The sequence below is a fragment of the Excalfactoria chinensis genome, chromosome 10 (genome assembly GCF_039878825.1).
Source record: "Excalfactoria chinensis isolate bCotChi1 chromosome 10, bCotChi1.hap2, whole genome shotgun sequence".
Taxonomy (NCBI): Eukaryota; Metazoa; Chordata; class Aves; order Galliformes; family Phasianidae; genus Excalfactoria; species Excalfactoria chinensis.
Genome location: NC_092834.1, coordinates 4,256,978 through 4,283,110, shown reverse-complemented (window position 1 = coordinate 4,283,110; position 26,133 = coordinate 4,256,978). Strand labels below are relative to the sequence as shown.

Below are 26,133 nucleotides of genomic sequence, written 5' to 3'. Positions count from 1 at the left end.
TTCCAGCACCGCGGCTCGCGTACTTCGTACAGTGTCTGTGGCTTCATTAAAAGCATTCTGTTATATCCCCCAGGAAAATGCAAGCGTCACCTCTCTTTGCCTTTTTAAAAGAGTTGCACTTTCAAAGAATATTTTCCCCCCTTTTTAACTAAAAGAAACAGCGCTGGAGTCAGGTTTTGTAAGTGTTAAATAACTTTCCCAGCGTGTATTAAAGGAAGATTGTATTTTATCAACAGCTGATTGATGCGGCCATGTGATCCTCTCGGTTTGTCTATAGTATCATATTTATTTAACCTGCTGGGGGACTGTGTTCAGGGGCCGCTTGCTCCCGCTGGCAAGAGCACACACATTACACACTACCCCAGGTATTCTGATTGATTGTTCCCACCCCACAGCCTTTGGATCATAATTTAACACAGCAGGTCCTACAGCACAGACGGGGTTTTCGGGAAATACGATGAAGGATTTCTATGAACCAGTACCTCACAACCACCAGGTTTTCTGAACTAAAAATCTGAATCAGGGAAAGGGGTGGAGGAGCGTTTTGTAACCACAATGCGAACACTAAACGCCTTTAGCCTCTCCACTAAATGCGAACCTTTCAATTTTAACAAGTTCTTCCTGCAAATGAGCATTTCCTGGGACTATCAGAGCACCTGAGAACAGCTCCATCAGCCATGTCAAAATGCTTCACAGCGGTAGTCAATTACATTCGAGCATATTTAAGATGAGCGGAGTCAGACGTCGGTTTTCTCCGCTCGCTCCAGGTGAAGCAGTTCAGAAACTTATGGCCACCGGCTGCTGTTTGCCCCGGGAGAGGGCTTAAAAGCAGAACAACCCCTTCCCCAAATAACGACCGTAGGTAAAACACCGCACAGCAGATCCGCCCTGCAAACTGCTTAGCGCTCTCCGGAGTGCAGTAAGTTGTGCCAGGTGAGGCTGTTGCTCCCTGTACCCTGTAAGTTGTTTCCCCGCTCCTCGGGCAGGGCGCGGTGCGGGTCTGCTGCTGGAGGAACCGTAACTAAGGTGCTACGTTTGTTTGTTTAGCTATTTATTTAGCGTGTTTCCGCTGCGCAACCCGGAAAACAAACTTTCCCAACTGCTTACGGGCTATGTACGTATATATTTTAAAAAGGTTAGTATTGTTTTTTTCTTTTTTCTTTTATTCTCCCCTCTCTCCGGCAGGATGCTCTCTGCAAAGAGTCCTCCAACCCCGCTTTATGCACCTCGAGGAAGGCTTTCCTCTGCCCTTGGCTGTCTATCGCGCAGAGGCGGAGGGCTCGCAGCTTTGCTCTCTGCTCCCTCAGGACGCCCGGAGTCCTCGCAGGGTACGAGGCCGGGCTGCCCGCGGGGCAGGAGGTGCGCCCGGCGCCGGGAGGTGCCTGCCCCGAGCTGGTACCCCGGGCACAGCCCGGCACTCGGCGGTGTTTACCCATGACTCAGGGCCAGGCGAGGGATGCAAAGACTTCGCAAGGTGAGGGAGATGGCAAAGGAGGTGCCAGCTAATAGATCGGCTGCCGTTCCGTGGGGCAAAGGAGTGTTGACAGATCACGTTAATCAGTAATTTTTTGTATTTATTTTTATTTTAACTAGTGGGTGCCAGTGGTGGATAGCCTCGTTCATTGGGCTCGTAACCCCTTCGTGGCTGGGACTCCGTTGCGTATTTCCCTCCTCTTTGGGAAGCCCCGCTTTGCTTGGGCACATCCTGGGGCATTTCTCTTTTCCACTCTATTCTTGCTCGGGACGAATTCTATCGATCGCGGTCAGCTGTGCTGGGACCCACTAATGCTGATTTTTGTGGTCCAGACTTTCCTTTGAGAGCAGCAGGTGAATGCCGCACCACCTGTTCTGTTGACAAAGTAAAGTAAATCCCACTTAAAAACATGATTCCTAGGCTCTGAGAGAATGAAGCATATATGTTTTCAGGACTTTTTGGTGCCAGGTCATGTTGACCGATTCCTGAATAGTTGCCATTGTGCCGAGCTTGCAAAAGGAACCCGAGCAAACATCACCCCAGAAAGGTTTGTGGTTTTCCTACACATGCGGGCTGCAGCCTCGCACCGCGCCCTGCTGCTCGCCCAGCCTCTCCCTCCCCTTCCTAATCTCTCCCTTTTAAATTTGTTTTGAAAGAGGGGGGAGGAAAAAAAGAAAAACCCTTCATTTCGGGAGGGGGCAGAGGATCAAAGAGCAATGGGTGTTCGCGCTCCTCCCGGGCAATAACGGGGCGAACGTCCCCCGCCCGTAAGGAGGAACGATCGGGAGTGCCCGTCGCCTTTCTCAGTTCTTTCTCCCGTAGTTCCCGGAGCGCAGCGGGGGCTGAACTCCCTGCTGTCCCCCGCGATGCTTTGGGGTCGGCTTGTTACCCCCCTCCCAGAGGAACTTTCCTTAGGAAACAACAACGTTTGTTCATTCCAAGCCTCGGCAAACAGCTAAACTAGTTTACACAGTTGGTTTTGACAAACGAATAAATTGTTTTCTTTAAGTACACCGTCTTAAGCAAGCACACACTTTAACTAGTTTTCCTATGAGACAGCTTTTTACTAGATTGCTTTTTCATTGCGTGGCTATCGAAAGGAGATAATGACCAAAGAGGTGGAACCTAATCAGCCTTTTAGTTGAGTTTAAAGAGTCTAGAGGTAGTTTAAAGGTAGCTTTGGTCATGTTTGCTGGCCGGCTGCGATGTTTGCACTACCACGTTATGATGGGGAGAGTAATGTGTTTGATAGATAAGGGAGAGAGGCTAGCCAAAAAGCAAGGTCAGCTGTGATAAGACTTGACACTTTTACTCATTTTTCACACACTTAAAAGGAAACTTTTAAATATGAAGCAAAAAAAGAAGCAAAGAATCGACATGCTAACATTCATCATAAAAGCAGGATGTTATCAGTCCTTACTTCTTATTTAATTAGCCCAAAATCTTATCATAGTTTAGAACGTGTCATGGTATTAAAAAAAACAACCAAAACCATTTAATGTTCTTCTAATTTGTTAGCGATCAGGACCATTCTCAAAACAACGTACCCCTCGTGGGATAATCGCACATCTTACTCTTTCTTCTAAAGCATCTTCCCGATGCTTTGTGTTTTTCAAGTAGTGGAAAAAAAACAGGCTGTAGGGTGAAAAGACAAGTCTGTGTGATCAATAGTGGAGGGGAAACGTGGAGGGTTTTAGCAGAGGACAGAAATCCGGGGGGGAGAACAGAAAAAAAACCCTCACAGAGGGGTTAAAGTCTCTGCACAATAAAATCACCAGGTACCAATGAAGAAATATAACATGAAATGTAACCAAACAATCAATGGCAAAACTCTCATTAAGTTAAATAAGGCTTGCCGTGACTTGAATGGTATTTTTGAAATATTTGTGTCCAGGAGAACAGATACGTATTATTGATCCTAGATTCTATAAAATGAATTGACTTTTTTTTTTTTTTTTTTTTTTTTTTTTTTTTTCCTATATACACAAGAATTCTAAACCAGAATGTGTTATGTTTTTCTTTCAGGAAGCTTTTCTGCCATCTTCAGTTGAAATCTAAGCTACAAGTCGAAGATCAGTCCCCAGCCAACAGCACATCTTCTCGAAACAAATGATTGTTGTCCTCATTCGACAAAGCAGTAACGAGGTAATGTTTGCACAACCATCTAAAACCAATTTCCAAAAGCATCTTGGGCTGAGTATATGAAGGCAGTTACACACCTATGTCCAAAATACATATTCTCTAAATGCCCATGTAACTGCCAGCTAAAATAGACCTGTTGCTTATAGGTGCTGCAGATTTCTTTCCCAAAGCTTGGAAAGTCCTAGAATTTGCCTCTCAGCAGATCTGGGGCTGTGCTTCTGTTCTGAGCCCTTCACCAGTGAGGCCTTTGCCCATGTCCAAGGGGCTAGTTAAGGGTGGGGGGTGTGTGTGGTTCTCAGGGTTTTAAGAGAGAAAGTAGTGTCCTGCTGAAGGAAGGGGCCCGCTGTTTTTTTCCTTTTGGAAGATGTTCTACCCTTGCCCTTGGTTGGTTGGAGCTGCCCCAGAGGGGTGATCTCTGCTTGGGGTCCTCCTCTGTCTGTGAGGACATTGCTCCTGCACTAGCTCTGGTCTTATTTATAGAAGGGAAAAAAGTGGACCATATGTTCATGAATTTCTCCTGAAATGGTTCCGCTCTGAAGAAAAATAGGACCAGAGAGGGAAAGCAGCTATGACTATAGCTCTGTGTCCTAGTGCCAGGCACTAGAGTAAGGAATTTAACTCCATGGTGAACCCTGTAAGTCCAGGATATTCTGTGGAGATGGGCACCAAAGTCATTGCCATGGCAAACCTCAGTCCTGAGTGCCCCCAGGTTCTGGTGTGCTTCCAGCTCTGTGGGGAAGGGGACTGAGTATGGAGTAGCCCTTGATACCTACTGCACCCAGAGCAGCCAGATCCCTGAGGATGGGCAGGAAAAGCACTGGGGGAGCCTAATCCCAGCATGGCTTGCCTGCAGAGCTCGCAGCAGCCCTGAGTCACAGTCCTTAAGCAAACACAGACTCACAGCCTATGGCTGATGCCAGAGGACTGCTCCTATCCAGGTGGGGCTGATACACTTTCACTAAACCCAGAGCTAGCATGTAAGGCACTTCTGAGCCCATGTGTGGAACCTATGAACTTTAGGTGCCTAGAATCTTAAAACCTCGTGCACAACAATCCCTTGGGCAATTTTTATAATATCACTCCAGAATATTTGTCTAACTGGAACCACTTGGGGTATATTCCAGACTTTATTGAGACACCTTAACTCTAAAATAAAATGTGAGATTGAGGGCTTTGTTGAAAGGAGTGGGATGCCCACTTACAGGCCATGCGGTGTCTCTTTCCCATATCACTGTTGCTTGGGACAGCTTTTCATACCCAGTGTTTCTTTTTGCTGCTGAGTCCCACAGGTAACAGAATCATTAAGACTGGAGGAGTCCACTAAGATCATCCAGTCCAGCCCATCCCTATCATGCCCACTCACCATGTCTCTCTGTGAGCAACTCATGGGTGCAAGCTTAGGGCATTGTGCAGGCAACAGTGGATGCAGCTGAATTACAATTTCCATGAATAAAAGAAAGAAATATAGGATGCCAGTAATGATTTTCTTCCTATGGAGGCCACCATCTACACTTCTTTTGGTCTCATTTTAATAATCTATATCAGTGTTGTTTTTTAGCTGATTTTAATGTCAACTAGGGATTAATGTGCATTAATTAAATTGACTGTATTTTCTTTAATGAGCACAAAAGGATTTTATGTTAATACTGATGATCCTAATAAGGATTCTGTCTACTTATCTGTATTTTCTCAACATCCTGAAATATTTTATTAGGAAACAAATTAATTTAGTTACTATCATGGGGTAAAAACAGAAGCTATCAGGTGACTGCCAACTGGGTCTGGCGTTAGCAAGCTATGTGACAATTAAGCTGTAAGAACTGCATTTAGCTGCAGAACTGCTCATTGCAATGTATTATTTTGAACGATTTAAGCCTTTTCTTATTTCTTGTTTGGCACTGGCTGACTCTTACCTGGATCTGAAGCCACTGTTGAATGAGTACACGAGTAATAATAAAAGAGATGCTGTCAGTGAGACCTGGGCTAGGGTCTATGCCCGTTCCTTGTTATCAAGTAGGAGACAGAAAGGATGAGTTGGGAGCAGATGCTGCAGTGATCCCAGTAGGTAGACAGGTAGTTACACATGACCCTCTTTCATCTGTGCAGACTGACAATGCAAATTAGTTTCTAAATTGTTAAAAACCTTACAGTATAATAACGCTTTTCCATAACAAATGAAAGAAATACATTTATTTGCATGCGTTAATATATCTGTGTCAATATATTTTTATACATTCACAGCTGTTGCGGGCTTGAAAGACACTTGACTTGCTGAGCAAGCATTTAATAAAAAGCCCATGGAAATGTTAATTAATGGTATTTGGTACTAAATGCTCACTTTGATGCTAAAATGTTATGCTGCACAGATTTAAAATTCATGCTGCGTTTTTTGCCCTTGTTACCATCTGCAAATTTCTACCCCACACCCCATTCTCACATCAGGTTGCTGAAATAATTCAATACTATTATAGCATATGTCAGTTAGAAACAGTAGGGGCAGATTCTGATCTCAGCCCTCTTGTTTAACTTTGTTGCTCTCAATTGCATTGTTTTTGCCAGGTTTTCTCATTTATCCTGGTTTAGTTGACTATCCTGCTCAAAACACCCTCAGATCTGCACAGATATGTAGGAAGAGAAAACATGTCTCAAAAAAAATCCCCCATCCAGAATCCCAACAGCTGTCAGCTCCTAAATAAGAGCAGTTCCAGTAATTTCAGAAGCAATGTTTTGCTGCACAAAGTTACTTTGATGTAATATAGCTTCCAAGTGGAGATGCGAGAAACCTGATGGCTGCTCTGTGCTGGGTTCTGAAGGTCTTGGGAATTAAAGCCCTCCCCAAGCATGGTGTGAAGGAGCTGTGAATCCCACTGAAGGTAATTCTCTTTTCCTGAGCCTTATGGTGTGGGGAGAGTCAACCAAGACAATAATAGAATTTTGTAGAGCTGAAAAGTTGTAAGATTTTTGGAAATAAATGCTTTGAAGAAAAAGTGGCTTACTGTTCAGGGACTTTGATTTTAAATCATGTATAAGTAATTGCTGACATGATAACAGAACTACCTGAACTTTCATTTATCCTCAAGTGGACCAAATTTCCCTGCAAAGGATTTTATGACAACAATTTAAATTTAGTAAAAATAATTCATTTGACTAAAATGTTTCCAAAGGGACCAATTTCTGCTGAAACAGAAACAAAAAATTGCCACTATTTCACAAGAAATCTACAAGAAATCCAATTGTTTTGTGTGCTTGTGATAGTTACAGGACTGTTTGAGTATGAATTCGTTTAGGCTTTCATTTCTTTGTGCTGGCTCTTTACGTTTAGTTCAAGCTTTGAATTGAATGTTTATGTTGGGTCTTAACACCATTTCTGTTTACCTTGTGTCATTCTTGGCAACTTAACCTTTTCCAACAGTAACTGTAAATTATACAATCAAATTACAGTATTAATTAAAGATATTAGTAGATGACCTATAATTGGTATAAAATGATTACATGGGTTATTGTCAGTTTTGACAATCTGGAGTTGAAACTCCATTTGTATCAGCTCATGTCAGTATTCCTTGGTGTAGCTGCAGTGTATGCTACAGTGAAATATCCCACCATCATTCTAACAGTGTGTACCTCTGGCATAAAGATTAATTCTGTGCAGTACGTCCAAGCAAATAATCTCTTCAAAGCAGACAGGAAACCAGATCCTGGGTGTAGAGTTCCAAGGAACATCAAACAAGAAAAATACAACCAAGTTCTTCCACCATGGAGCAGATTCCCACTAGATCCAGCTGCAGAGCAGGGCCATGGCTTATCTTTCCATTCCTCCACCACTGGAGTGTTCCCAGAGTGGTAAGTGAGCTTTATAAAATAGAACATCAGACAAAGTGATCTGTTGGGTGTTGTTGCAGAAAATGTTTTTTGGAGAATCGTATTGCCTGTTAGAATGTTGCAAAAAGCTTGAATGAGTTGATGTTCCTCAAACAGCATTACTTTTTATACGCCATTAAACCCTATCCAAACCAACAAAAATAAATTATTATTTAAAATAAATGTCCCCTAGAGAAATCCATCAGTTCCTATTTATGTCAGTGCTGGGCATTTTGAAGGGGAATAATTAATAAACATCTATTCAATCTACTACTTACGTCATTATGATTTGTTAAATGAAAGAAAGAAACTAGTCTACTTTCTGGATGAGAAAGCATTTTCTTTAGCTCTCATTTCATTTGAAGTTTCTGGCTTTTTTCATGTAGTCATATGGATCTGCTCTTTTACTATTAAAAATACCTTCCAAGGGAATATTTCTGGAGCAGATTCTCCTGCCTTGTGGTGAGAATTAGGAGCAGAAGAGCGTACGTTAGCACTTACTCAGCTGAAGTAGGAAGAGGAACAGTGAGGTGAGATGCAGCTAGGGCAGCATCATTCAAAGATTAGGGCAGCTCCCAAGGTTCACCTCAGCTATTTCTCACAGCCAGCTGATGATAAACCAATCTTAGAACTCTTCTCCAGTCCAAAGCAATTTTCTTTATTGCTATTGTCCATACAGGTGTCCTCTCAAGCTGTTTTTCTAATACCTTCTTTTCCCTTCTGTTCTTCCAGGTTCATGAAAACACATAACATGGTACACTACATTGGAAAGTTGGCTTGCTCAGTTCCCAGTGACCGACTCTGAACTCCCCTTTCTGGAAACATGGTGAAAACTTCCTAACAACAAGGGAAAAGAAGTCTTTTAACTCCAGGCTGTGTCTCCCTCATCCACGAACGAGATGCGTTCACCCCACAATCTGAGGGTAAGATGTTCCATATTAGACTTTCAAAAGAAGCAGAACTCATTTGCAAATATTTTGCAGGGCTCTTTAGCTTTCTTCAAGGGCACATCGGGCAGAAGTGTCAGCTTGAGAAATCCAGGACTTCTAAGAGAGTAAAACCACAAAGCTCTGATCTGACTATGAATGTTACATTGCATTTCATTATTGGTTTGGCACACGTTGTAACAGATGAATATAGAGGGCTTCATCTGTATCTTGGAACCTCCGCACTTACATTATCATGAAAGATATTTTTAAGGTTGCTGCCTTGGATAAAAGAAGAAAATAACCTTTATTTGTGCAGATATTGCACTAAATATTGGCACGCACATAAAATGGAGGCTGTAGTCTGAAAATACAATCCATAAAGAAGTAGGGGATGTTGTTCAAAGGACATAAATTTATCCCTTGTTCACATGCATGTATAAATACCTGCATGCGAAAATCGAGTCTTCAGCGACCAGTCTAGATCATGACCTTATAACAGCAGCTCCTGTGCAGGAGTCCACTTGATAATTTCCTATGCTCAAACCACCTCCTTTCATTGCAAATGTAATGAGTGCTTTCAAGTGCACAACAAAAATGAGATAAGAGAGTTTGAGGAAACCTCCTTGTCAGGGAAAACCAACACCTTGAATTAAAGGTATTAAGTATCTGAGCCTCTTCTCAGAATATAAAGCCAACAGTGTGCACTGGGCTACTGAAATACTATAAAATAAAGGAGAGCAATTCCTTAAACACAGCCCCTAAAACTGGCAATGAGATGCTTGCTTCTGATCTGCAGGAGTCTTTGCTTCTCTATATTGCATAAGAAGAAACATTCAGCTTAACCTGTGGGTGCTGCCTTCAGCAATATTTTAGCAATTTGATATTAAAAAAAAAAACCCACACCTGCTATTTCTCAGGGCTTTCACTTTCCCCTGATTTTTTTTTTTTTTGGTATGTTATTAAACTAAAGAGCAATAGGATTTTTCCTCCCCTTGTTTTGTCCATAAATTGATTTATTTTACAGTGGGTAGTTGCATTACGGTCTTGTGTAAAACATGCTGAACGCTAGAAAGGCACTGGCTATGTACCACTTGAAGATTAATCTTCTCTCTGTTTGAGTATCTGAGACAACAGGGCACTCACAGCTGGAGAAGAGCATTCCAGCTACAGGTTTGTGTTTTTAATAGCATGCAAAAGCTGTTGCCAGATTCTTTTTCTTTTATCATCAACATCATGAGAATAATTCATACTGTACTTTTCATCCAAAAACCTCAGAGTGCTTTACAAGCATTAATTATCCTGACCAACTCATGCAACATGTAAATGATGCATAGGGATAATTTAACAACTACTAAAATAAGCTAACCACAAGGTAGCTCTGTAGAGGTTGTAAATTAGTCTTACAGGCTACCTGAGTTAGTTATAGCCTGAGAGAGCTGAAAAGTGCACTACTGACCTGGAATAGAAAAGTGGCATTAGCAGGCAGAATGTAATAATGATTTGGTAAAGTCAAAGTATCAAATAATGACACTATTGTGAGATTTGCACTGAGATGTGCAAGACTTCTCCTTCAGTGCCATGTCTGCTGGTGTCTTTGTGTTTTCAGTTCACTAAGGATTGATGCAGTTTGGCCAATCAGAAGACTTTAACTTGGAAAATTCAAGGAAAAGAGGGGATCTTTGATAACAATTTTGAAAGAAAATGAAATAATTCCTTCTACACTGCATTTTCAAGACTCTTGGCTCTCAGCTTCATCCCAAAGACTTCTGCAGCAATACAGGTAAATGCAACTGCTGTGCTGGGATATGGGTCACTTTAACTCAGATTAGAAATGCCACTACTGAGCCATATCTGTTGAAATGTGACAGGTTCACACAAAAAGGCAGTAAGGCCAAATGAGTACACAGATGCAAATATTTCTATTATACCATAGCAGTGAAAGAGGTTAGTAGGCTCTTAATGTGCTGTTAAGCTCCAAGTGGATAGAACGCAAACTCTCATTTCTAGTGCTTTTAGAAACTGAAGGCAGGAGACAAGCTTCACTTTAGTCTTGAAGGAGGTGCTGTTGGTTTTACATTTTACTGAAGCTACGATTTATGGAGTACACGTTTCAAAACAAGTTTGTGAGGACAATGTTAATTTTCCTTCTTTTCCCAGGTTTTGTTAAAAGGCAATTGGCCAGCACTAGTTCCCATCAGCTGCTCACCTTGAAATGGTGGCAGTCTCTGACATCAGTCAGCTGTTGCCACAGGAAAGATTAAGTCGTCTTAATTGCATGTGCTGTCAGTTAAAGACATCAGAAGGAAAAAAAAAAAAAGCCTATGGTTAGAGAATGTTAAGGTATGTTTGTAACAAAGGCTAGATGCTGAAGTAGAAGCAATGAGAACTATTTCTCATCTACTATCATTGTGTCAGTTTTCAAAGTTCATTGCTGAAGGTAAGGTTTAGGTTCACATCCCGTTTCAGTTACAGTAGCCTCTGTTTGCTTATTTTGAGAGAAAGTCCCAGGCTTCTGCCAGCTGAGGATGTGGCCCTGGTATCACACTCAGTTGCCACATGAATGTCTTTGTCCTCTGGGTTTTGAAGACATATGCAGATGTAGCCTGTGTACCCATGCAGGTACCCTAGCACAATGTTTGGAAACAGAATTCAAGGTGCGTGTGTGCATATATATAAATACAGATGTTTAAATATATATAACAGAGCCTGAGTAATTCACTTTGATTTATGCACTTGGAGCTAGGCAGCAAGGAAGGGGTTAATCATAAAGTATTTCACCTTGAACCTTGCACTCTCTTTATCTAGCACACAATAATAAAAGATCAAGAGTTCCTGCTTATTATCTTATTTTTCCTCCTTGTTCCACTAGGCTAGGGCCCAGACTAGTTATGGATTAACACTGTGATCAATAGTAAGCTTGCTGTCTCACTCTTGGCAGGGGAAAATGAACTCAAAATGCAGTCAAACTCTTATTGATCAAGGATATAGGTCTCACTTTCATTACCTCTGTCTCCTGATAACCCACATATAATGTGATGAGCTGCTAATCTCTCTGATTTTCAATGGACCCTTCACCCTTCCTGTCTGCACAGTATAGCTTTTATTTTTGTGTAATGCTTGTAGCGTTAACTCTCACTCTATTACCATCAGACCTGGTCAATCGGGATTCATAAAATGACTTTCAAGCAGATTTGGGCCAACTGTGTTAAGGTTATATTTGGGTATCTCTGAGAAAGAGTGTTACCCTTCAATAATAAACAGATCAGGTGAGGGAGAAGATTGTATCACCTACAACACTGGCAAAGATCAGATAGTTTGGACTACCCAAACCCATCTCAGAAGAAAGTGTTATGCTGTTTAAATGTGCTGTGCCATAATATGCTTTTGGCTTTTAGAGAACATATAGCTTATTTAATTGTGGATAAAGATATATATCATGTCCATCCAATTGATCTGAAGTGCTGGATGCTTACAAGGAAATACTAGTCCCTTAGAATAGACCTGAGTGTGTGCAGGTGAGTGCATTTCAAAATAGTTCAAAACTAAGCAGAAGTTGGAAAAGTAGTTTACCACGTTAAGTTTATGATACTGAAAGTATTTTCCTTCTGGGATATAATTTGCCCGACTGGAAAAAAAAAAAAAAAAGGCTTGCATTGATTTTATTGTTTAGTTTCTAACCCCGAATTACAAAAATGTTTCTACTGAAGAAATATCAATTTTCCTTATTTTCTGTTTTTTTTTCTTTAAAAAAAATATATTTTTTTGTTTGTTTGTTTCAAACAAATACTCTACACACTTCTATCAGATGATTGAACCAAGTCCCCTTGCTTGTACAGTCATAGAAATTCAAAGGATGGTCCTTGTAGATCCAGTCCTTGTAGATCCTACAAAGTGAGTCATTACTGGCATAATTATTTGTGTGATCTTCAATTAAGGATGTCATCACATTTTCTTAAGCATAATATAGACTAAAAATAAGATATTATTGATTGGTTCTGAAAGAGAAAGGTCTGAAGTTTCAGGTGTAGTGTTTGCCTTTGGTGGCAGTTGTCTTTATACCTTAGATAACATTCATAACCTTGTAGCCATTGTGAATACTGAGAGTTCTTTTGAAGCTTACATCAATCATATAATTAAGACATCTTAGTACTAGTTTTGCAATCTTGCCAGATTGTGATCTGTGCTCCCTGGGCCCGTTTCTGAAACTTCAATTTATGTTCTTTCTTTCCTGTGTGTGTGCATGTGTCACGCAATTACCACTCTTCTTTCTGTATGCTTCTTCCAGGTATTCTTTGCGGTTGGTCCAAATTTCTTTAGCTTAGGCTTCCTGTTAGCTCTAAGTCTTTCCATTTTATTACAAAGAAAAATTAATTGGGTTCTAATAATGAGGTAGGCATGCAGGGCACTTACCAATGAAATACAATTGTTTGTGCATAATAGAATCTCTATGGTGGCATCTGCTTGAACAGTTAAATCAAAGACCAACCAGAATCACTGGTTTGAGATAATTATCTTTGCTGTAAAATGTGCTCAATTCTATATATTAAGATAAAAGCTCACTCAGGGTATCACTAACCAATAGCTTTCATTTTGGGGGGAGAAGGGCACTGATGCATTAGTATAAAAAAAACCCCAAAGCATATAAATGTCATCATAGACCAAAATGTTCAAATACTTCAACATTAAGCACCAGAGCTTTTTCTTTAGAAAAAGGGAGCTGAGTTTCAAAGTAGGTGTTGACACTTCATACTACCTTCACTCTTTTGTCTCCTTTTTATTTCTTCTCAGGTGTGTTTCTTGATACCCAAAGTTCCCTACTAAATATGACATGTAATAAATTTGATTATTAGAGTTAAATTTTTTAAAAAACTGCTCATTTGATGGTGTTGGACCTCTGTACTTGATTTTTTTTTCTTCACTTTAGTTCTCTATTGGATAAGGTTGAGTAGAGGGTAAAAAAAAAAAAAGATATGAGGAGAAAAAGAAATATTTTATAGCAGAAAATATTTTTGTGGAAATGACAGAGGCCTCCATCATACAGAAGAAAAGTGAGCTGATTTTTTGATATTATAAATCTGAGATACAGTCCTGCATGTGTCAAATGGATATGTCAGAAAAAGTGACAGTGGTATTTTTTCACTTTATGACCCAATCTGATTCTTATCAAAGTCAGATCTGGCCCATAAAGTCATGGACATCAGCTACTCAGTAGACCTAATGAGACAGGTCTAGCCATACAGTCTCAAATGCATTTTTATCACTGAAGACCTAAAGCACGCTTACAGATTTTGCCCATAAAGCAATGTAAACCCAGATTATAATTTTAGAGGACACGCTATTGTTGGCAAGTTCCCTAGTACATGAGCAAACAATTATATCTCTATGAGGTACATTCATAATTCATATAAATTTGGTGGAATACCTGTAGTCATAGAACAAAATTATTTAACATTTAAACACGGATAAGGTTTGAATTTGGTGCCATATTTGCAATACCTTTTCACCCAACTCTAGGCCCGAGTTTTACGTTTAGTTATTATTCCCTCTTTCTCCAGAGAGAGAAACAGGGACAGGCCAGTGCCATGTGAATTAATAAACTGCTGGCAATAATTACAATTATAGTTGACAGTCGTGCTGCAGTGTTCTACGTACTAATAATGACACTATGGACAACACATGAGAAGAAGAATTGAATCCTTCAGAAAGGAAAGAATGGGTTAAAAAGGCTTATGGAAATTTACGTTAGGGATCTTTTAAAGCAACTGCTAAGATTAAAAAAAAAAAAAATAGTATAATCACAAAATGTCCACCAATTAAGCCTCAAGAAAAAAGTCTTTTTTTATTATTATTTTTACTTTCGTGTTTTGAGATACAGAGTTCACCCTAGAGCGCTGAATTTCCATTCATGAGCATAGTACATACATAATTAATGCAATCTGCTGTCTGTTATGACTAGAGATGACAGAATTTTATGTGACAGCTACCAAATATGTATATATTTGGTTGTTGTGTATATGGCTGTTAATAGGTTTGACTGTATCTGGCATTGATAATATGCCACCAATGTGGTGGAGTTAAACCTATCCCACATCTTTCAGGACTGGTGTGTGGTAGGGCTATCCAATTTGAATAGCTCCTTTATGTTCTTTTTCAAACCAAACGTTTTTATTTTTGTCAATAAACTGTGTCATTTATTATAGTTAAGAAAACTCATGTTGTTTGAGGTCTTTATCAGAGTTCCTACAAATCAGGTTAATTGGTGATCAACAGAGCTTTTCTGCCTTTAATGAGGCCTGGTAGCCCAAGGCAAGGCCCAGCTCTTGATAAGGGACTTTCCCTTTCCTTATTCAGGACTCTTTGATCACTATTTTTTTTTTTTTTTACTAGGAGAACAACCGCCGGGAATGTCATTGTTTTTTAATTGCCTGATTACCAAATGTTGGAGATAAAAGATAGATGTTCTCAATTAATAACATTTACATAGATTAGCATCACTAACAAGCCTCATTAGTAGCTGCTGACTTTTGTTTAGACTGCATCCCATGTCAGTTGTGCTCTGATAGTGTAGTGGTAAGTACGTTCTCCATATTATAAACATATTTATTTCTAATCTATTTCCATTAATCAAGCTATATATGACATTTTAAAGCACAAATAGGTCTTTCATTAAAGTTAACTCTTACTTCTCAGAATACTCTGTGCAAAGGTAGGTGTATTAGGGGACTTCGCATCAGAAAAATCCTTGCCTTGCAGAGCATTTGTCAGTGCTGAGGTACATTAATGTAGTTAGCATAATAAACAAACCACCCCAGCCAGTTGGTTCAGTTGATTGCAGTTTCTCCAGAACTTACTTTGCTGACTTATTTGTTCTGAACTACCAGATAATTTGCTTTATATGGTAATACACGTTTTCCTTTGAATGCAAGTGTAGAAAATGTATTGATAACAGTCTGCACTTGCAGAGTATATTTATAAATATCTGTCTTGAGAAAATAAATCTCCTTTACACCATTCTGTTAGTGCAGGTGTTATCCTTGAACCCTGAAGTCTGACCTTTCTGTTGAGGGCATTCCTCAGCAAAGCACCTCATCCTAATGATTAAATCATAGGAGATGTCAACAGCCTTCAGGTTTGAACTCTGGGGAGAGTAAAGGGGAGTTAGAGTTTTCTTGGTCCTCACCCTAGGATTGACTTTTCTGTTGGTCAATGCACTCACATGTGCTGTTGGGGTAGCAGGAGAAACCTGTCTCTCCCCTTCAAGCAAACCCTTGCTGAGTTGGCTATAGTTTAAGCATGGTAGACTTTTGGAGATAAAAATCTATTTGAGAATTGGTGTATCAAGTAAAAGAAAGAAAGCAGCAGTAGAGTAGAAAAGGCTTAACGTTTGTAGCTTGCTAGAAGGGAAGGGAAAATGGTATTCTGGCTGAACAGTTCAAGGAATCAAGCTAAAAGCTGAAAGATGCGTATAATGTCAGATTCTTCAGGAGAAAGAGATACACTTCTGCAGGTCTTTGTATGTGTGTTTGCAATTGGAGATATAAACATGTATAGACTTGTGTAGATCAAAAAATGTTTCTATTATTTTGATCAATGGTCCTCTTTTTTTTTTTTTTTTAAAAAATATATATATATATATTTTCAACACCTACTGCACCGATACACATAAAACCAATATTTTTACTCCATCTGCTTGAAAATCTCTAGTGTCATGGCCTTTGCTTCAATGTTGAAGCTGATTTCAGGGTTGCATTAAAAAAGTAAGCTCTATAGTTCAGTCAAGCATCAACAGTAAAGTGCTAAAGCAGAAGCTTTCGTGCTATCAGTGGATGGATTAAATAAATAAATCAATCAATACTGGATGTAAACCTTTTTTTAATCTCTCTTTTCAGTAGAAAAACTAAGGTATAGATTCTTCAACCCTCACTCCTTAAGACAGAAATAGCTTTGTTGACTTCCACTGATATCTGTGTAAGATATTTCTGCCTTTCTAGCAAAGGAGAACACAATGCAAAGACAAATAGAACTCAGTGGGGATAATCATTTTTTATTAATCACATTTTTCAGCTTCTTGGACATGGTATATTTCAGTTTTGTTTTTGTTTTATTAAAGGAGAAAATAAACCTTGATCTTCATTTTACTGTTGCATGCATTTCATTTGGGGATTTACAAAATGCGGAGCAGAAAACAAAGGCAAGAAAGATACAGGAATTGAATATTCCTGTGCAGCTTTGCATCATAAGATGACAGAATTGTGATTATGCATGTATGCATGTATTTCCTTCATAGCAATGTATCAGTTTTGGAGAAGAGGTACTATTGAAATTCTTTAAAGGGTACAATACCAGAACTGCTAAGTAACATCGCACATGATGTCAACACCCCAACATGACAGATGTGTTCAGACAGCAAAATTCATCTTTGTTTCTGGGGCCAACGAAGAGCCTATGAACCACTTAGACACTGTTATGAGAGATGGACACGGACCACAGACTCACTGCATGTGGGCCCTTAAGCAGCCAACCTATTGCTGTTGCTTTGGACTCTGGCTAGGTGCAAACCTGTTTTGAGGGAAATGCTTCTGTGCTGTTACCAGTAGCTGGGCTACCTACCCCACAAATACAAGTTGCTATTACATGTATTTTTAATCTTTCCCAGTTCTCCTTTTTAAACTTTCACCCTTTGTTTGTGGCCAACACAAAAGAAAAATAAGAGAAAAATAGGAATCTAAATAAGCAAGCCTAGTCCTTTTCTATACTTACTTTCTGAGTCCAGGTAATTCCAGCATTCTGCTCCTCCAAATTCTTTGATTCATGTTCAGCCAACCAGAATATTTTCCCTCTTGACAAGGTATAATTTCAATGGATCTGTGTTTTGTCTCTCTATGATGCACTTCATATTTTTCATGATTTTGCATCCCTCATACAACACTCTGTCAATTAAAATGATAGCTACTTATGTGGGACAATAAGGGACTATGAGGGAAGGGATTTGTGGAGGCAATTTACAACCTCTAATTCAGCTCCAGGGATGTGCTCCAGCACAGCTACCCTGCGATGGCTGTGCCAGGTAATTTGCTGGAACGCTCCACTGAGGCATCAGCCTGTTGATTGCCTGATGTGTAAGAGGCCTCAGACTGGGTCATATTCAACAATTAGTTTTAGTGAAAAACTGGGAAATTTTCCTTCAGCATTTGTTTCGGAATATATTACACGCTTCCATATTGTAAGGGTTAAAATATGCAGAAATAAAATGCAAAATAAATTAAATCTGTGTTTTGTTTGAAAGAAAACATTGCAGATTAACCTAAGATCATTTTGTTTGTCACACTGTAATAAACCTTTACATCTGTACTTAAGTACTCTGACGCAAATACTATTTAGATCTTTAGGTTAAGCCACAGAATAAAAAAACAACCCAACTATTTATCACCTAGATCTAATCTTGATCACATTTTCTTCTTAGCTTGTAGAATATTCTGAAACAGATGGTTTTAACCAGCTTTCCAGTACCAAAATAAAAAACTGCTTTAATTAATGTGTAAGCAGTCATGGCTGCGCACTCCCTGCACATGCAGCTCCCCTCAGCACATCTCTCCGTTGTCAGTGGAGCACTGCTGAAATTCTCCCATTCCCATTACTTCTGCAGACTTTTAGGACAGATCTTCCACTGATACGAATCAAAGTAGCTCCACTGACTTTACAGAGTTGTGCCACTGCATAGAAACTGAGGTTCAGTGTTCATATCTTAGTTCTCATTTTTTTTTTCCCTGCCAAATATGCTAAGAAAATAAGGGAATACAGAGGAAATTACAAAAGCTGTTGTAGCATTCATTCATGGTTTGTCCCTTTCAGCAAATGCAAATGCACCAGAGTGTGTTTTTTTTTCTTTTCTGAGTATTGTTCTCATTTAAATGTACACTTTGAAATAGAACAGGAGATGTGCTAATGGAATGAAGTATTAAGAAGCACACTCTTACAGAATCTACATAAAGGAGAACAACAGAGAGAATGACTTTCAATAAAATGGCTTTTCCACTGTAAAGAAAATGAGTTGTGCAATTGTATTTTTTTTTCCCTCCATTATTATATACCATTCTGATTCCCAGGGAAATTATGATTTTTGACAAAAACAACCCATTCCTGCTGAAACCAAATGCCAGCTCAGGGCAGCTTAGTGGATAATGCAGCCAGAGTTCACCTACGGGACCTCTGCTTGAACCAACTTCAGGTTATAACCTAATTGGCTTCTTCGCCTGAGCTCAGTGCCTCCAGGTCAGGGTATGGATCCGTGCCAAGGCATTAGGGAAACTTGCAGCCCAGTTGCATGGCCTGAAGACAGACAACTTCAGTTACAAGCTCTGCCTGTCCTGACCCTGACCCCTCGCTTGCACAAATATCTTCTGCTTGTTTTAAAGAAGAAGGAAAATCCACACTCTCTCCAGATCAAAGTGGTTATTTGTTTTTGTCTTGCAAGGCATTTGGGCAAGGAAAAGGAATAAGGAGATGTATTTGTTTGTTTGTTTGCTTTTAATTTGAATAAGGACCAGAACTTTGGGAAAAAAATGCAGTAGCTTAAAGGTATCAGTGGAAAAATGATGGTTTTGAGGTAGTGACTTTGAAGTAGTTGGACCCACGTGATCAAACATTTATGGTTTCTAGAAAAGAAATAAAATGATAGGCTTGAGAAATAGGAGGGATCCAGAGCCATCCCAGCTGGAGCAGATTATTCTTATTAATCAATTAATACAAACAACAACAACAAGTTAATTCTTCAGCTTCAATTTCCCTACCATGGGACTAGATCCCCAATAGAACTGTTTTCAGATGAGAACAAAATCCTTCCCTTAGCACTGAAGAAAGAAGCCCACAAAGGAATATTGATTGACCCATGCTAGAGAAGGGGTTAGTATTATGTTTTCTTTGTTTTGTTTTGTTTTGTTTTAAAAACAGAATTTTGTAATTAAGTGACTTTAAGAATCTCTCTTTCTTTGTTCATTGTTTCTTCAAACTTCTTCAGTTGGTTATGCCTGAAAGTCCTACAGGCACAGGAATAAAATGTGGGACTTGAAGTGTGTTATGTTGTGAAGGACTTTGAAAAGAGAGCACCAAATTGAAATATGAACAGCATTCCTATTGAGAGCTTTTCATGAAATCCTTTCTTCTTTCCCTCCAGAAAGAAGAAAGAAGTGGGAAAAGCCTCTTGGACTGGTGGTTCTGTGCGAGGAATGACTGCCATGAATGTGTTTTGTAAGAATCCTCGTGCAAACCACTAACAGGAGAATTCAAGTCAAATCTTGACTATCGGTAAGGGGTGCCTCTCATAGCCCCAGACAGCAGCATTTCCAGGTTTGGCAGGAACGTATGAGACCTCACAGTCTCATCCCTGCAACCCCAACACAATTGCATGGAAACAGCAGTGCCAAGCACAAATGCCACAGGCTGGGACTCATCTGCTGAAGATTCCCCTGGAATCAGGTTGAAATTATCTTTTTGTTACATTTTGAATATGCCATTTATTAAATTCAGGCACGCTTCTGGTCTGGGAATTTCTTGAGCGCTTGTTGGGAATACATTTTTGAGTCATCTTGCATCATTTGCAATTTCTGATGAATTCAAAGACTCCGTTAAGTTCCCAGGGGAAAGCCTGCCTGTCAATAGCCCTCATCTGATAGGAATCTTGCAAGGGAGCTTTACAACTCAGGCGCCAGTTTTGAATGCTGGAAATAGCAGCCCAAGAGATAAGAAAAGAGATGAGTGGTAGTTCCCTTAACAGTGTTTCATGTTGCCCAGAGTATCTCGTGAATATCTTATAAAAGGACAGAAAGAAAAACGCAGTAGGAATCAATTCAAATTAAATAACATAGAAAATATATTCTAGATAAATCAAAGCTTGTGATTTATAAATTCAAGCTGCACACCTCCTGTGATTTTTTCCATTGCAAGATTTTCACTGTGTGAGTGGGTATGAAATGCTCCACAGATACTGCTGTCATCTTTCCCTATCACATTGCAAATGTGTTTGTGCTTGAAACTTGCTGCCTTTTCATACAGAGAAAATAAATAGTGAATGTTCTTTTTTGCTCACGATGTTACATGCTTCAGAAACTTACAGGAATAAGTCAGAACAGCAATATTTGTATAGTTAGGCCTGGCATATTTGTGTATATTAGGTAAGCATGGTTATTTGGAACCAAGCTGTGCCTATATGGTTCCTTCATGCTGTTTTGTTGTCTAGAGGCACAACAAGGCCAATTTTTTAGAAGAAAAATGTGCCATATAATTGCCACTTTGTGATTCATTCAACTAAAATTACGGAAAAAAAGAATCTCAGTCTCCCCTTTGATGCATTGTGCTGTTGTTCCACTCGGGCTTTTACGAGGTTTCCAATGCAACTGTACTGCTCAGTAAGAGAAAATACCTGAATTACATACACAAGTGCACACACACACGCACACACACACATGCATACTGATAAGGTTTGCCTAACCCCTGACTTGAGCACACATTTCAAAGATTGCCATAGAGAAAAGGATATGTTTGTTTGAAGGGGAAGAAAAGCAACACTGCTAAGAAAGGTACAAGCTGACATGGTAAATAAAAGCATCACAAGTGAAGGCACAATCAGAGCAGGGAATAGTTGGGAGATGTGATTCAGCACTCAGGCTGGGAGATTATATTTAACATGAAGAACGGAAAATGTAAGGCAGCTCCTCCTGCTGCATATTCATTCTAATATGTGAAAAGGAAAAGTGTGGAACCTAGCTCATCTGAGGCTGATGCCACAAAGGGAAATGCTGAGTAGTTCCCGTTTTTCACATATTTCCATTGAAACGGTGTGAAAACTAAAGGATGACACTGTTGGTGCAGTGAATCTCTCAGCAGATTCACAGAGTATTCTGCTGCACCAAGATGATATTTTAAAAGGGTGCAATTACATTTTCTGTATGGATGTTCGTCAGGATAAAGATGGCCCCTTGGAAAACACACTGCATGTTGTTTTTTGACCCTGTCACAACAGAAACACAATAGCAAGTACCTCTTTCCAGTGCCGGTAGACAGTTTATTTATGCAAGAGCAAGACAAGAGTTACAGTAGGATATTTACGTCTAGCATCAAAGAAAAGCCTGGCTCAGGCCAGCTCATGGAAAAAATTGCTCAAAATAAATTCATCACAGGGAGGTTATCTCTGTAGTGCTGCTGAAAGCAGGAAAGCATTGTGTTACCTGTGATGTAATTGCCATCTGAATGAAGGGATGATTTTCCTTGCTTATTATACAGTATTTCTGTTAATACCGTTTGTGGTTGTGCTTTCTAAGCCTTTCTGGCTTCTTCAGCTTCTTGCAGAGCCCTTCATACTGGGAAATGAATCCAATACTTTTATACTCTTCTTAAAGTGAGTAGTGAAGTTCCAGTGCATACCTTTTGTTTCTGCAGCATGTTCAGAGTTGGAAGATAATCCACATCTGTGAAATAAAAATGAAAGCATTGTGTGTAAACTTGGAATTTAGATTTCTTTTTGAATTGTATTTCTTCTTGATGTGCAAAGACAGTGCAGGATTTCCAATGTATTTTCAGATATATTGATACAGCATTACTTCATGAAATAGGATAATCAAATAGATGATATGTAAACAAGAATATAATGAAGGAAGGCTCCATTTTATAACCAGTCATCAGCACTGTGTTGCTGGTAAAACTTGCATAGCCTTTTGACTGAAACAAAATGACATTTTTCAAATGACTTTTTTCCTGATATTTAGCAGCAATTTTTACTAATTCAGTTCCATACAAAAATGAAATTCATGAGTCCAGAATCCTGCTCTTAGCACATCTATCTCTTGTCACAAGACATCCAAGTTACAAATCATGTACACATGAAGGACCATGAGAAACCTTCCAACAGCTGGGAAGTTCTTCTGGTGGCTGGACTCTGATTACAAGGAAATACAGTTTGCCTTCATAGTGAAAGAAGAAATCTTTAATTAGCAGAGGCATTTTTCCTTCTTTAATTACCTGCAGTTTTCCAAATGTGAAAATAGGATCCTCTTCTTGCCATTGGTCATAAGTGGCAGACATGTTATAGTTTTGCAGGATGCATTGGCTGAATTGTCTGCCAGTAATTTCAAGACCCACTTCAGATCAGCCACATAAAGAAGACTTACCATATTTCAGGACTTTTCATATTTCAAGAGACAAGGTTTACAATACCTCTTGTTCACAGGTGGTCAGTTCAAGGACTCATTAAAAGTTATACAACTTTCCTATTGATAAATATGTGGAAATTATAGTCCAACTGTCTTAAGAAGTCACAGCCGTTAGAGAACATGTGCAGCATTAAAGGGAAATAACAAATTATTATTTAATGAGATGACTAGTCTTGCTATTGTTGCTTTATTTTCAAGTAACACTGAAACAGGCTCCCTGGTGTTTGTAGTTTCTGGCTATCTTTTTTTTCTCCTCATTATTAATTCTTTTTTTCTCTGTGCTAATCAGACAAAGTGCTATGTGTTCAGAAGGCTGATTTTTATACTTTCTTCCCTTTGGATTTAAGGGTTACTTGCAGAACTAGACAAAGACTTAAGCAGTAAGTGAAGTCAAGGGCACACCTCATGACCACCACAACGCACACATGCAGAGTTTACGTGACTGTTACACCTCCGGGTCAAGGTTCATCAAGGATTTCCATAAATCCAGTGGGTAATGTGCCAAATGAGATTAGAGAAGACTTCACATTATTGCACAATCCAATGAAAATATCATCTGCTAAGCTCCTTCTGGTGGGGACTGCAAGTAGGTAGCTAATATTAGCAGATGTTTGTCTCAGAGGCAAAGGGAAGGCAGGAACACCTGCTAACATCTATGCAGAAAGGGGGAGCAGCACTTCACCTGTGGCAATGTCTTCTGTAAAACTACAATTCTTAAGAGCGGAGATTCTGAGCATTGCCCTGTTGTGTCATATTCTTTTTTGTACTCTTACATTAGGTTTAATCTCATCCTGTTCTTCAATCAAAATTCTGTTTAAATTTATCTAGCTGTGCTTTCCTGATATCTAATTCCCAAAATTATATTTTCACAGACAGAATCACATTAATACACGGAGCAGGTGGATTTTTACATCTGATCTGTGCCTGTTTTCTCTATACACATATTTTTCTCTCAAACTTTGACCTGCAAGAAAACAAGAAGGAAGAATGAATTTTGATACCTGCATCCTGGCACTGACACAACAATCATCCAATATGTTTGTATTTGAGAATAAAGCAAAATGTTTTTTTTTTTTTTTTTTTTTTTTTTGTTTGTTTTGTTTATTTTTGTTCCACAACGAAGTAGTAGAAGTCTTAAAGAGGTAGGTCCATTTCCATTTGTCTCCTTCATAAATGCCATTAACTAACTGCCTCCCCTTTCATTAGATCTCTATCCTTTGTCCTCAAATACAAGTGGAGTGAGATTCTGATATTGTCACTGAACTTGATGAGCACCTGACTCCATTAGTCGTTCCCTTGAACTCAATGGTCTAGATTCTCAAATGGTATAAGTCAGCATAACCCATTTCTATAATCTAAAAACCTAACCTGAGAAAATTATTTGTGGAATAAGGTCAAACATGATGATAGTAAGGGAATCTGGATCATAATATTAAATGTTATGAAGCATCCTCATCCAGAAAGACTTAGAAATGTAAAGTGAGAATAAATAGGAAAAATTAGCTGTGCATGACAGATACAAATAAAAGGTACTAACCTCTCTAGATGGATTTTGCCTGTATAAACTACCATGTTTGGTTCCCAAATCCATGCTTTATTGCAGAAATAACTTGAATTCAGGTTGCCCACTGGCTGAATACTGTGTAACACTCCCAGAAATACAGCTGCAGTAATATTCAAAAAAGAGATGAATGAAGCAGATTGAATATGATGTCTTGTCTAGAAGTGACTGAAAGCCAAAATTTGAAATCATGGTTAACAAACAGTGCCCAGGTCTCAATCCTCTTATGCCAATGGGAAGGAATGACAGATTTCCACATTTGCTGTGCAAAAGTGATGCCCCCAGCCACAACCTTGGCTATCAGTCAGGCTTCAGAGCAAATTAGCACAGACTACAGCTGTTCTAAATTTTGCCAAAATAATAATAATGATAAAAAATGTCTACATCTCGTTTCTGGCCTGATTCTCATTTGCTTGTTCTTCTCCTGGCTCCTTGCCTCTTGCCTACCAGTGACGCTGTAACAACAACTTTCTACTTCTCCCAGATCTTTAATAGCACAGTAGCTGGGAAATAAGTGCAGAAAGCAAGAAATCTGGTTTTAGTCTCTACAGGTTGAGGAAGATACAGACTTCAGATTTCCCTCAGGAAGTGTCCAGAGTATGTCTGGTATCTCTGGGGCGATGGCCAACAGTTTTCAGCACATAATCAGGGCACAGAATTCCAAGCAGCATGAACATGATGACTCACTCAAGTTACAGTCACGTGGCCCTGCAGAATGGAATCCATCCCCTAGTGTTTATAACTTACATATAATACTACGCAATTCAACTTTGTAGACTTCTCTGGAAACGCATTTAATCCAATAGTGAGTGTTTGCAAAAGACCAACCTGATGCATGGTGAGGAAATGCTACAAAAATAGAGTTCTGCTCTTTACAGCTGCTTCCAAAAGTGCCATCCTATCAGTGAAAGTGGGAAAGGTCTGCTAAGGTGATATATCCCACACCAGCCAGAGCTGTGGGTTCATGATGGATAGGATGAACTTTATAAAACACTTTTAATCTTTGGCCTTTAAGCAGCATAGCCAACAACAGGTTCACATCAGGATAGTGGCATTAGCCAAGACAAGTTTACAAATCCCTGAGTGTGCTTCCATCATCCTGAGCTTGAGATATCTGTCAGTCCATAGCAGATGCTGCTGTTGCCGTGCATGTGTCATGTTACTGAAACCCCTAGATAATGATTACGACCGATTATACAAGATGCCATGTTCCTTAATCATATCACTTACATTTCTGCTGAACAGCAGTGACAAGGTTTTGAAAGGAGAAGATCACAGCTGTCCAATAAAAGAAAAAAAAACACAGATAAAACAGACAGTGTTTGCAAACAGAAGATTATGCTAACCTGAAAAGTAGCTTTAGCGCTGTTGATTTTTGCACTCATCCTAACTGAGCTGAGCCCTCATTCATCCTTTCTGTTTGGCATTGCATCTGAAATAGAGATGATTGATGCATGAGCATGTATGTTTCTGTATTTTTTTTTTTTCATGGCTTATTTACAATTTTCTGTTCTCCAAGTGAGCGTTTGAGAGGTTTGTTTTTTTTTTGTTGTTGTTGTTTTTCTTTCCTTCCCTCCCCAAGATTACAGGCCTCTGAGTACCAAGAACCAAATACCAGTTCTGATGCAGACAGCTGGAGTGAGAAAATCCCCTCCTTGCCCTAGTGGTAACCCCAGCTCTAAGCTGAAGACATTTCCCTCTCTTTATATGCTGGCTCATTTTGGAGTCTCTCTTGTGCAGAGACTGCCAACTGCCCTGAATTAAATGCAATGCATTTCAATATGAGTTACTGCCTACTAATGACTGAGCAAAACCAGTGTATTCATTTAAGTAAAGAGTTCAAGCAGGGTTCCAGGAATGGAGCACCGTGTGCCCTAGTAACAAAGCTATTTAGTTCAGTGCACAATCTGAACTATGCAAAAGAAAGAACCTTATACTTTTAAGCTGTTATAATACAGTACTACA

At 39.4% G+C, this 26,133-nt stretch overlaps 2 long non-coding RNA genes across 3 annotated transcripts; both read left to right on the top strand.

Moving 5' to 3' along the window:
• The first annotated feature begins 785 nt into the window (after positions 1-785).
• LOC140256987 (uncharacterized) lies at positions 786-6,450 on the top strand. 2 transcript variants are annotated; one of them, XR_011904898.1, is made up of 4 exons: positions 786-933; positions 1,048-1,135; positions 3,500-3,619; positions 6,376-6,450. It is a non-coding gene; the product is annotated as an uncharacterized lncRNA (long non-coding RNA). The 2 variants fall into 2 exon arrangements; XR_011904899.1 differs by lacking the exon at positions 6,376-6,450 and adding an exon at positions 6,176-6,291.
• A 1,789-nt stretch (positions 6,451-8,239) lies between these two features.
• On the top strand, positions 8,240-10,758 carry LOC140256986 (uncharacterized). The gene is made up of 3 exons (XR_011904897.1): positions 8,240-8,397; positions 10,010-10,183; positions 10,561-10,758. It is a non-coding gene; the product is annotated as an uncharacterized lncRNA (long non-coding RNA).
• Positions 10,759-26,133: the final 15,375 nt, after the last annotated feature.